Consider the following 11,329-nt stretch of genomic DNA (forward strand, 5'->3'; position numbering starts at 1 on the left):
CATACAGTTGGTGTGACTTTTTTGTCGTTTTTGGCTTTCTAGTAAAAGCCATGAAGTCTTAGTCTATTGATTGCCCGCATTTAGCCCCAAGAGTGATTCTGCATAATTTCTCTGTTGAATGTCAGTTTGGGGATGTTGGATGTCCAGAGGTAGTGGAAGCCCTCCTTTTTCATTTTGCAGGCCTGGGGGAGCATAGCTCTGGAATACAGTCACGCAATAAACATCCTGTCCTGCACTTCTTTAAAAAAAAAATGGCTGGCAACATTTTTCAGGGGTGAACTATGGCAGGTGGCCACTCACAATGTCTTATGTGCTATTCCTTTTCATCTGACGCACACAGCAGAGCTTCCCCAGAGGAGAAGGACTTCAGTCTTCACACTTAGCTGGCGATGGGCCATATTTCTGTGGGCTGTAGAAGTGGCCTTCAGAATGTTCTTCGTTTCCGGGTGAGCTTCAGGTCAGGTAAATAAGCTCAGCTTTCATCTTCTGCATAAACGGGGTATTGGGCTGGCCCAGGATCTGTATGTTCTGGAGGTTTTCCCAAAGGCTTCAGGACCCTAAACTTCAGGTCCCTGAAGATATCCTTGTTCCAACAAAAGCCGCCCTTCGGGCAAGAACTGACAGCATTTACAACACTGCTTCCTGGTAAGTGGGATCACTTTACAGTGGGATGGTTTTTGCACTTGAGAGAATTTCACAGCCATTAGTTGTTCTTCGTAGAAGCCTTGGTCTAGAACATAACATACGGGCTCCAAAAACAGAAGCGTAGGCTGACACTCAAAGTAGTTGCAACCAAGCTGAGATGTTCCCTTTCCAAGAATGTGTATTTGCCTAAGAAATGTTTTCAACTTGACGCAAAATCCAGAGGAGACAGAAGCTTTTAAAAGAGGCCGTGGTGTACATTGGCCACAGAATGGTGGGGGGCGGGGGTGCATCTTTTGTGAAATCTCATCATTGAAAAGTAGTGTCATATGTTTACATCTGTGCCTCTGTTAACAGGAACATAGTCCAAATTTAAACCGAAATCAGGGAAGTTTGTGAATGCTCTGTCCTTGTTTAAGTTCTGAGAGTCTCCTTACCGCTTTATCTTCATTGTCCCTAAGAACATGTTTGTTTCGTGTTGAGGTGCAGACAGAATTATCACCCACTCCCCGGCGTAAGCAGCCGTGTCATGCGTGCGTCTCTGTCATCCAAGCCTTCCTTTGACCTCCCTTCTCATTCTCACGCCCAAAGGTTGTGTGACCCCCTGTGAGCAACTCATCACTGTGTCCCTACGAGACACAGATACTCTGCTAAGGACTGAGATTCCCAAAACGTGTCAGCCAGATTTTCTGCCCTCTAGAACCTTCAAATACACCACAAAACTTGTACTGGAATTTAAATTTCTTTGAAAAGTAATGGGCTTTCGTAGGTGACACAGTTGACTCTTGAACAACACAGGTTTAAACTGCGCAGATCCACTTCTATGAGGATTTTTTCAGTAAATCCCTGTCCTGTTTTCAATCTGTGGTTGGATGTGGAGGGCCAACTGTATGCATTGCTTTGTGTCATTTTATCCAGGGGACTGGGGCATCTGCGGACTTCATTCATATTCACAGGGCACCCTGGAACCAATGCCCCACAGATACTGAGGGACAGCTCAAGGTTTGGGGCAGTCAAAAGTTAAGCAGATTTTTGACTGTGTGGCGGGTGCGGGGGCAGTACCCCTAACCCCAGCGTTGTTCAAGGGTCAACTGTAGTTGACAAGAAATTGGAGTTAACCAAACTCCAACTAGGTTTTAAAATTGAAATTATGGTCATCCAGGAAATGGGCCTGTCTGGTAGGGATCAGCATGACCTTCAGGCCTGAGCTTTCTTAGGGTCTCTGGGAAGCTTTGCTGGCTTGGAGGCTCTTAGATATTCTACCGAATAACTGACCTCTTTGGTGCTCCTGCCAGACAACATTTGAGGTGTCAGTTTCATAATATTTTCTTTATTGTTTCACGTTTTAGTCACCCATTGTGATTCAAGGCACCTGAGGAATGACAAGTGACAAGGGACATATGGGGAGGACATCAGTTGCTTAAGTTTGGGTCCTCGCTTTAAAAATGCTGGTCTAATATGAGAGATTATTTGTTCGTGGGTAAGAAAAATGACATATCTTCTACACAATTAAGATGAATATCCTCCTAGGGTAAATATGGGTCAAACAACATTTACCCATATGTGCCGTGCTTGTTTGGTTGGTTCAGTGTCTTTTTCACCAAATGGTGTGAGCATATGGCCACTACTTCTGTTGGCCATCAGATCTGAAGGGAGGAGACTCTTGGTGACCAGGAGCCGTAGTGATTCAATTCCAAAGGGGGACTTAGAGTGAAGGTCTCCTCAGCCAACTTTCATGGGCAACCCCCTCTCCCCGCGTTTGCCGTTTGATGTCTGCTTTGGAGCAAAATAGGTTGGAATGCATCTGGGAAACAAATCAGCTTTTGTTAATTAGTGGAATTTCATCTTGGTGGGCCTTGTTTTCAGAAATGAAATTCAATATTAGTTTGGGGGCTTGGAGTCCTGAGCAATCAAATCTTACGAAGTGGCATCTCTTTCCACCCACCCAGAAGAGAGGCTGTTGTTAAACGGTGAGATTCCTAAGTGCCTGTAAGTTGTTTTCACGGTCTTATGCCCACCCGGGGAATTGAACTCACAGTTTTGGAGAACACTGTCCTCATAGCCTCCTGCCTCAGTTTCTTGTGGAAGTGAGAAATCTGTTGTTTTCTATTTTCTCAAAAGCACATATGAAATCAAACTCTGGTGGAGACCTGTGGGGGGGTTTCACAGGCTCCCATCCCCTCGGGAAAGGTCCACATCCACTCCAGGACTGAGAGCTCCTGACCATCCCACCCCAGCAAGGGCGTGGGGGTGGGCATGACCCAGCCCTGTACCGGCCACAAGGGGCGGGTGGGGCAAGGCCCTGCAGGGTGCTGCCTCAGACCCCACCCGGCTGTCCAGGCCAGCAGGGTTCTTTGTGTTCTCCCACAGACAGCGAGACCCCATTGCAACTACGCCTCTGTGTCATTCCCATCAGAGTCATAGCAGTGGGCAAAGCCTAAGCACACCTCTAGCATGAAATGGTCGTGTACTAAACCACAGCACATCTCATTCTGAAAACAAATACCGAGCGCCGTCACATGCCTAATGGAGGCCACGCACATCAGCTGATAAGAACTGTTCAGTGCGATGCGTGTGGCAGACATGTGGGCAGAGGATACAAGAGAGGAGCCCAGCCCAGCTTGGAGGAGGCAACCTGGGAGGGCTTCCTGTAGGAGACTGCGGGAACTGGAATGGGGCTAAGGAAAGGAGAAGGCATTCTCTCCGAGGCAGTGGGCTCCTGTGGGAGAGACTTACGGAAGCTCCCTGGGCATTCTGGATCTAAAATCCAGAATTGTTGGATTACAGGTTTGGAAGTGGTCTGAGGGAGGAGTAGCATAGGGTCCCACAGATGAGACTGGGGATGGAGCGAGGACCAGACCGCAGAAGCCCTGTGTTCCTCTGAAGGAAGTTGGCCTTGGTGCTGCTGAAAGGTTTAAACAAGGGAGCAGTGTAATCAGCTCCCCAGGTTAGAAAGACATGGGGGTCTGAGGAGTGAAACTGGAGGCTGAAAACCATCAGGGCATTGGCAGTATTCACACAAGACACCGAGGGCTGGGTGAGAGCGGTGGCCGTCGGCTAAAGGATTAGCAGCCTTTAAAAGATGGGACAGATTCGAGGGTTATTAGGAAGGTAGATTCTAGTGATGGGGTGGACACAGGGCAGGGGAGAGTCAGACCCTGGCGGCGTCCCTGAGAGTGGTGTGGACAGTTGTTGAGCAGCAAATCTGGGGACCCAGCTGCAAGCCTCGGGCAGGTGGTCTAGTCGACAGAACAGTGGCCCTGAAAATGTCCAGGGCCTGCAGACATGTTAGGCTGCTGGCAGAGGGAGATGAAGGCTGCTCCCAGCTGACCTTAGGATAGCGAAGTTACCCCGAATCACCCAGGTGTGCCTGAGACAAGCACAAGGCCCTTAAAAGCAGAAGAGGGGTCTGTGTGTGACACAGAGGGATGGCCCAAGAGACACCCTGGAGATGAAGGAAGGGGCCCTGAGCCAAGGAATGTGGACAGCATCTGGAAGCTGGAGAAGGTCAAGCACCACTCTCCTCTAGAGCCTTCAAGGGGAACGCGGCCCTGGTGACACCTGGGTTTTAGCCACGCAAGCCCTGTTCTGAGTTCCAGCACACGCACCAAGATGATATGTTTGTGTTGTTTTGTTACAGCTGCCGAGGGGCGCTTTGAGTCTGTGGCACTTATGGAGCACCCTAGGGGAGCTAGTGAGTGGGCAGATGGACACAGGGGTCTGGAATCAAAAACCTAATTTAGGCTGGAGTGCAGACCTCGTTGTCATCTGCATAGAGGGGGTGAGCATGGGTGGCTCCCCTGAGGGGATCTGAGAGCCAGGCTCAGAATTCAGAACAAGAGCATTGAAAAGGAAAGGCTGAGAGGAAGAGGAGAGAATACGGGAGAACCCCCAGGTGGGGGGACATCCCCGCAGGAAGAGGGCACAGAAATCGGCCGCGTCCACAGCTGTGGGCCCTGCCCGTGGGTAGGCCACGGCACTCTGTCCACGCATTTTGGTGAGGAAGAGATCAAGAGCATGGAGAGGGCAGTTTCGCTTGGGGAGGGGAATGTCCCTCAGCACCCTCAGACCTGCCGTGAAAGAACCCCAAGGCTATGTCCAGAACAATCCCTTCAAGATGCTCCTCAGAAAAAAAGGTTAGAGCCAAATTTCCATCTTGGGGACGCCCAAAGCGTATAGCTTATCAGCGGCCCAGGGAGGTCCTGTAGGACCAGCTGTCTTGCCTTTTCTGCTGCAGGCAAAAATTATCCTACTTTGCTCTTCAAAAATCATCAGATCAAGGAAACATGTATCAATATTCACAGTGTTTTTACTGTGGGAGTTGTCCTCTGGCGCCATGTACGAGGCTGCATTCTGGGCAGTGACCTTAGCTACTATGAATCCAGAAGTGTGGGGAGCTGGCTGGGCCTTTGAGGGGGACGGTGAGGACCACACAGTGTCTCCAAGATGCCCTGGCTGTTGGGAGAAGAACGGGAGTCTGTGTTCCACCCTGCTTAACTCTGTCAAGACGTCCAACCTGGAGATGGAAACGAGACCTTAAAACCATAGGTCTTAAGGCCACACGTCTAAAGTTAGTGGGACAAACCTAGAAATTGGGGCATTAGATAGATCCACAATGCCTGTACCCTGCGTTGCCCGGCAACTCAGGCCCCAGGATTCTGGAGACACGGATTTCATCTCAAGCAGCAATGGCTGGTGCCAGTGTATGTCTCCTTTGGACTGCCAGCTTCCTTCCTGTTGGCCCTATATTTCTCTCCAGGTCCCTTCTCGTGGCCACCAGTGCCTCAAGACCAACCTCTCCACGCTACAGGAGCGTTCCAAGGTGAGCACCTAGGTTTACATGCCCCTCACCTGCTCCGTATGTCACACAGCCACAGAGGGGGAGGGGCTCAGGGATGGCCTGTGGACAACCCCCCAACCGGCCACGGCAGGCGTGCTGTGGCCTGGTGTCCCCAAAAGCCTGCCTATACCCTCCAAGAAAGGACACCATGGCCACCACCCACCATGGCCATTTGCTCGTGGCCTAGGAGTCGGGTTTGTCTCAACAGGAGTACACGTGAAGATGGACAAAAGTGACTTCCTTTCGGAAGCTATTCCCCAAGACCCAAAGATGGGACTGATGTCCCTTCCCATTAGACAAGAGCCCCGCAGGGCCACTCCTTCCTTGTCCTGGTCTACTCTCAGGCCCACACGGCCCTTCCACAGACTGCTCGCCACCTCCTTGATCCTGTCTGGCCTCCTATCTGGGGACATCCAGTGGGTTCTCTCTCCTCGACCGCCTTGTCACAGCTAGGTGACAAGCTGCCGGGATCACTTACTCTGCTCCTTGCTCACTCATGAGTCTCTGAGCTTCTCCTTCCTCCTTCTTTCCTCCAGGTTGTTTTGCTCTTTATTTTCCTACTTCCTCACTGGAATATGTATTTTCATTGCCACTTAATTTTCTAAAACACAGACAAGTTGCCAGTGTTCTGATGAGCACACTCCTCGGCACTGACGGCTGCGTTGCCGTGGCTCCGACCTTGCGATGGCGGAATTCCCTCCTCTCCTACCCACGGGTGATTTGGGCGACTCTCTTTTAGCTTGAAAGTGGTTTCATTGTTACCCTCTGTGCTTCCCTTTGCTAGTAATCTTTCGTTCTATTGCATTATTGTCATGGAATGTAGCTGATGTGATTTCTATATTTGATCGTTTCTCTTCTGTTATTTCTTCTCCTCGGCTCCATTATTTCCTTCTGGAATCCCTCTTGTGTAGATTCGTCAACAAATACTGTGTTCTTGCCTTTTTCTTACCTTCCTTGTGATTCATAATGTTCACCTCTTTATATTTTCTTCTGAGTGCTCAGAGCATTTCTGGAGGTATTAGTTTGACTTTCTGTAATATCCAATATGCTATTTGTGCTTCAGTGGTGCTAAGAAAGGGAGGAATTAATGTTTTACTTCTAAAAACAATACTTTAAAATTTTCAAATGGTGCTCTTTTCATAGATGCGATTTCTTCCCTAGTCTCTCTGAGAATATAAAGTTTTCTTTTTCTTGGAGAAAATCAATTTCACAGAAAAATACTTGCTCACATAAGCCGCCTTATTGTAGGTTTCTGAATCTTTTATATGTCCAATTATTTTTCTCCATAACCTTTTAGATTGGGGATGGATTTTGTTGGAGATTGTATTAAAGCAAGGAGTAAAGGAGGAAAGAAGAAACTCACAGTTTCTGTATTTTAATGTTGTTTCACTGGAGGCTCCGTGGTCCCTGAAGCAGAGGACGGAAGTGAGGGTGCAAGCGACAAAGTAACAAAGTCTGGTCCATTCTGTGTGTGTTTCTTGAGGCCATTTGTGGAAATTTGCTTTTTGCTGCTAACTTTCAGGCCTGCCCTGGTCCCCTACACTGGAGTGGGGGGGTTCCACAATAAATAAGTGCGCTCCATGGAGGTGAGGTGGCAGCATGGGGTGAACAGCATGGGGTGTGTGTGTGTCTGTGTGTGTGTGAGTGTGCATGTGTCTGTGTCGGTGTGTCTGTGTGTGTCCGTGTGTGTGTTGGCTAGAGCGCTGCAGCTCTTCTCTAATGGGCACAGTCACCTCCGTGAGGGGCCCTCATGGAAATGTCCCCCCTTTACTGGTCATAGTGTCCTTTTCACATCAGGCCTGGGGATGAGCGCCAGCGTGGCCAGCGGAGCAAGGCCAGCGGAGCAGTAGAGGATTCCCTGGCCAGCCCCCGGGCAACCTGCAGTTCTGCTCCAATGGCCTGGGGTACAAAATGATGTCCCAACTTATTTTTTTCTTTTGTAATTTGTGGGAGTTAACTTTTGTGACTTAGGACATGGCCAGTTTTTATTAAAAAAATTTTATCCCGTATCGTTTTTGAAGGCTTTTGAATTTTGAAGTAATTATAGACCCACAGGAAGTTGCACAAATAGTGCAGAGAGGTCCCGTGTACCCTTCACCAGTTTTCCCAATGGTTACATCTCAGATAACCATATACAATATCAAAACCAGGAACCTGACATTGGTACAGTGTGTATATGCTATACCTTTAAATGTTCAAAGTAGTGAAAATATCTATTTTCCGTCCCAGGTCCTTCTCTGCTAGTCAGTCTGCAGGCTCTGGGCCTCCAACTCCCCCCACCCCCCCAGGCTTGAGGCCTCCTGTATTTCCAGATAATGATGGTTTATGCTGAGTTCACGGCCCTTACATCCACTCCACCCCATGGAGTCTGGAGCCAGGACACCCTGCAGCCCCCAGGCCCCGGCTGTCTCAGGGCACCAGTCCTCACCCCTCTCTCCTTCCTCCTTTCTCTCCCTCCCTCCCAAGTGACCAGTCTCAGGAGACACCCAAGGTGCTTCCTCACAAATGACCTCAGCCCATTAGACGTGTCTTAGTAACAGGAAATCTAACTGGGACGCCTCTGCATGCCGGTCCCATCTCAGGAGGCTCGTGGCCCAGTGTCCCCAGCAGCCCGAGGTATGGGAAAGGAGCAGCTCTGTCAGGTTCAGGGCAGGGCGAGTCCTGGGACACTTCTCCCTCCAGAGAAGGTGGCCAGCTAGTCCCAGCTTGCCCGGACTTCCTGATGTTAGCCCTGAAAATCCCACGTCTTGGGCAAAGTGGGCTGTTGGTCACCGTGGCTTAGAACCGAGGGCACCTACTTGCCTCATTTCTGCACAACTGGAAGGGGTCAGTCACCCAGTCGGCCCTCCCAGGGACAAGGGCCCTGCTCCTGGTGACAAGTACCTCCTCCAGGAAGAATCTAGTGGCCAGTGTAAATGCTAGCTGCTCACTGACACAAAACTAAGCCCTTCCCACAGGAATGGTCCTGCCTCGCTCCCAGCCCTGCTCCCAGCGTGGAGTCCCCGAGATCCTGTTGGGGACCCTTAGGCAGGGTCTCTCTCAGCCCGTGTGGAGTGGCAGGCTGTCTCACAGCCATGTCTGCATCACAACTATGGCAATAAGGCCTCGTTTCCAACTCGTTGGTGGCATTCTTCCTTTATTTTCCATATACCTTATCACCATTATATGTACTTTGGCATTCCTACAGGGTTGGTGGGGGGTGAGAAACGTGTCTTCATGTCTGAAACTCACGTGGTCTATTGCAGCATCTCTTGCGTGTCACGATGTACCCTCCTGCCTGTGGCTTCAAATCCTCATTGAGATAGTGGGTCACGTGGACTGTTTTTCCAGTCTGGCCCCAGCGCCACCCTCACAGAATTGGGGTGGAGGGTTTTCGGGGGGTCCGGCGCCTTCTGCTTTCTCGGGATGCTGCTCCATGGACGGCCACGCAGCCCCAGGCCCCACACCTTGTTCTTCCTCAGTGAAGGGAGTCAGACACAGGACTCTGAGCATTTCCACAGCTGCACAGTCACACGTGGGCACCCCATTTCCTGATCTGAGTCCTGAGGGCGGGAGCTGGGGTCTTTCTGCACGGGGCTGTGCAGGGAGTGTTTGCGGGGACCCTGGGAATCAAAGGCACAACGCTGTGGAAACATGAAGGTCCTCCAAGGACATTGTCACCAAAAGAAGTACAGTTAGAGACTGGGAAAACACCAAGTCATAGTTATAAGTTTGTTTTCTCCTTAGCTTCTTGTTCATTTGTTGATTCTACTGTGGAAGAGCAAAACGCAGTGTTTCCTCTTTCCTCAATGGCATCGTGTGGCCCCCTGTGAGCTTCCCCCAGAACAAAGGACCCTCCTTCCAGCCCCTGGACGTGAGCAGGACCTGTCTGGGGACGGCGGCTCTCTGGGCCCTGATGTGGTGGCCACAATGGGCAGGCCCCGCGCAGACAAGGTGGGCGTACAGACAGGTTACCAGGGAGGGCCTCAGGGCCCTGTCAGTGACACTCACTGCTGTGTGGGGGCCGGTGATGGGTGCGACCTTTGTGCAGAAGATAAAGAGGATCCCATCGGTATCCATGACTCCTGAGTCGTCAGTAACCCGAAAAGACCAGAAATGAGACAATACCCGCTAGCAGGAAAACCGCAATAGTGCCTCCGGGGCTGGGAAGCCTGCGCAGCCCTGGAGGGAGCCGGCTGCGGGCGGCAGCAGGACACCTACACGTAGGTGCTCTTTCCAGGGTGCCAAGTCCTCCCTGAGCCCGCCAGGGATGCGTTCAGTCACCCTGGGAGGAGCTGCCATCACAGCCAGGGCCCCCTGGTTGCCAACAACAGAAACCAGCATGGATTAATTCAAGCAGAAATGGGGTTCGTTAGAAGGATGTCAAGTGGCTCACAGAATGAGCAGAAAGAACACCAGACTCAGACAATGCATGGGGACCACGGTGGGGTGGCAGCTGAGCACCCAGCGGCCGTGGCCCAGGACCAGTCCCCACGCAGGCCTTCCTGCTGGAATCTCGCTGAGGCCTCAGCCATCGAGGGAGTGGCCAGTGGACTCACCTGTTGATGAGGCAGAGCAGACTGAATGTCAGGTGCTTCTCCATGTCCCTGTCCTCTGCCATCCTGTGGCTGTCGCTGTCCACATGGCTCTCGAGGTTCAGCAGATGGCAGATGGTGACAGGCCTCGCTGTGCCGCAGGGTAGTAGGGCCAGATGAAACATCGTCTCTGCTGATGTTTCAGACGGCTCCTCAGGGTAATCAGCCTTCTGAGGGCTCTGGTACCCCACTGGGCAGGTGGAGTGGGTAGTGGTGGTGGTTCGGGGTGCACAGGGCGTGACAACAGACAAAACGAGGTTCCCTGATATGGGGGGAAAGCAAGTTGTTTAGGGAAGACACAGGATGGGGGTCCGGAAGAACAGAAAGACTCTGCCTCAGTGACAGTGAGTCAAGACGTCATCTGAAGGACGCATAGGGACAAACAGGTGTTGGAGTGTCGTGCAGGACGGGGTGTTGTTTTTGACAAAGTGAAGCAAGCGTTCAGGTGGTCATTAGAGCACGGTGATGGCCTGTCACTTGTGTTCCCTGGCAGCTTTGCCGGCTTCTAATTTTCCTGCCCCACCGCCACCCGCCCAGTTACCCTTCGGGAGTCACCCCGTCCTCCCAGCAGGGCCTCTCCAGCCCACAGAGCCAAGTGAGGAAATGAGACTTGTGATTTCTAATGTGTCTCTCGGAGAGAGACTGATAAAAGCAATTAGACGTTTCCAGAATTGCCTGGAGAAAAGGTCGGCGGGGCTGAGCATGAGGACGGAGGGCTGTCGTGGCTGTGGTCAGCTATGACGAGAAGAGGAAGAAAGGGCAGCCATTGCAGCCCGAGGACATGGGGGAAGCCTGGCCAAGCCCTTTCCTCCGTGCTCCCTGGGAGCTGGGGCCCCTGCTCAGGAGATGGTGGAGCTGAAGGAGTGGGGCAGCCCCCAGGGACCGGGGTCTGGTGGTCTCCTGAGCCTGGAGCCCAGCACAGTCCCTCTGCTGCCGGCTAGTCAAGCCCCAGGCAACTGTTCCATCCTCCGGCTTTCAGCCACCGGCCGGAGTCTGGGAGCCCTTGGGATTTCTGGGGCCTGTACTCACAGCGCCTCCAGCAGGGGGGCAGTGCCTTGCAGGGGCGAGGGCTCCTCCCTGACCACCCTCTGCCCTCCACAGGGATGGGGGACTTGGCAGCAGGGGGGGGAGCAGGTAGTGACCCTGCGTGGGATGGGGTGTTAAGACGAGTGCATTTCCCGCCTTTACTGAACAATGACTGATAAAGTCGTATATGTGAAATCAAAGCAAAGAGGAACTTGTTTTAGAGGTGAGGGAGAGAGAGCACTCAGAG

This window comes from Rhinolophus ferrumequinum, chromosome 3 (assembly GCF_004115265.2).
Source record: "Rhinolophus ferrumequinum isolate MPI-CBG mRhiFer1 chromosome 3, mRhiFer1_v1.p, whole genome shotgun sequence".
NCBI lineage: Eukaryota > Metazoa > Chordata > Mammalia > Chiroptera > Rhinolophidae > Rhinolophus > Rhinolophus ferrumequinum.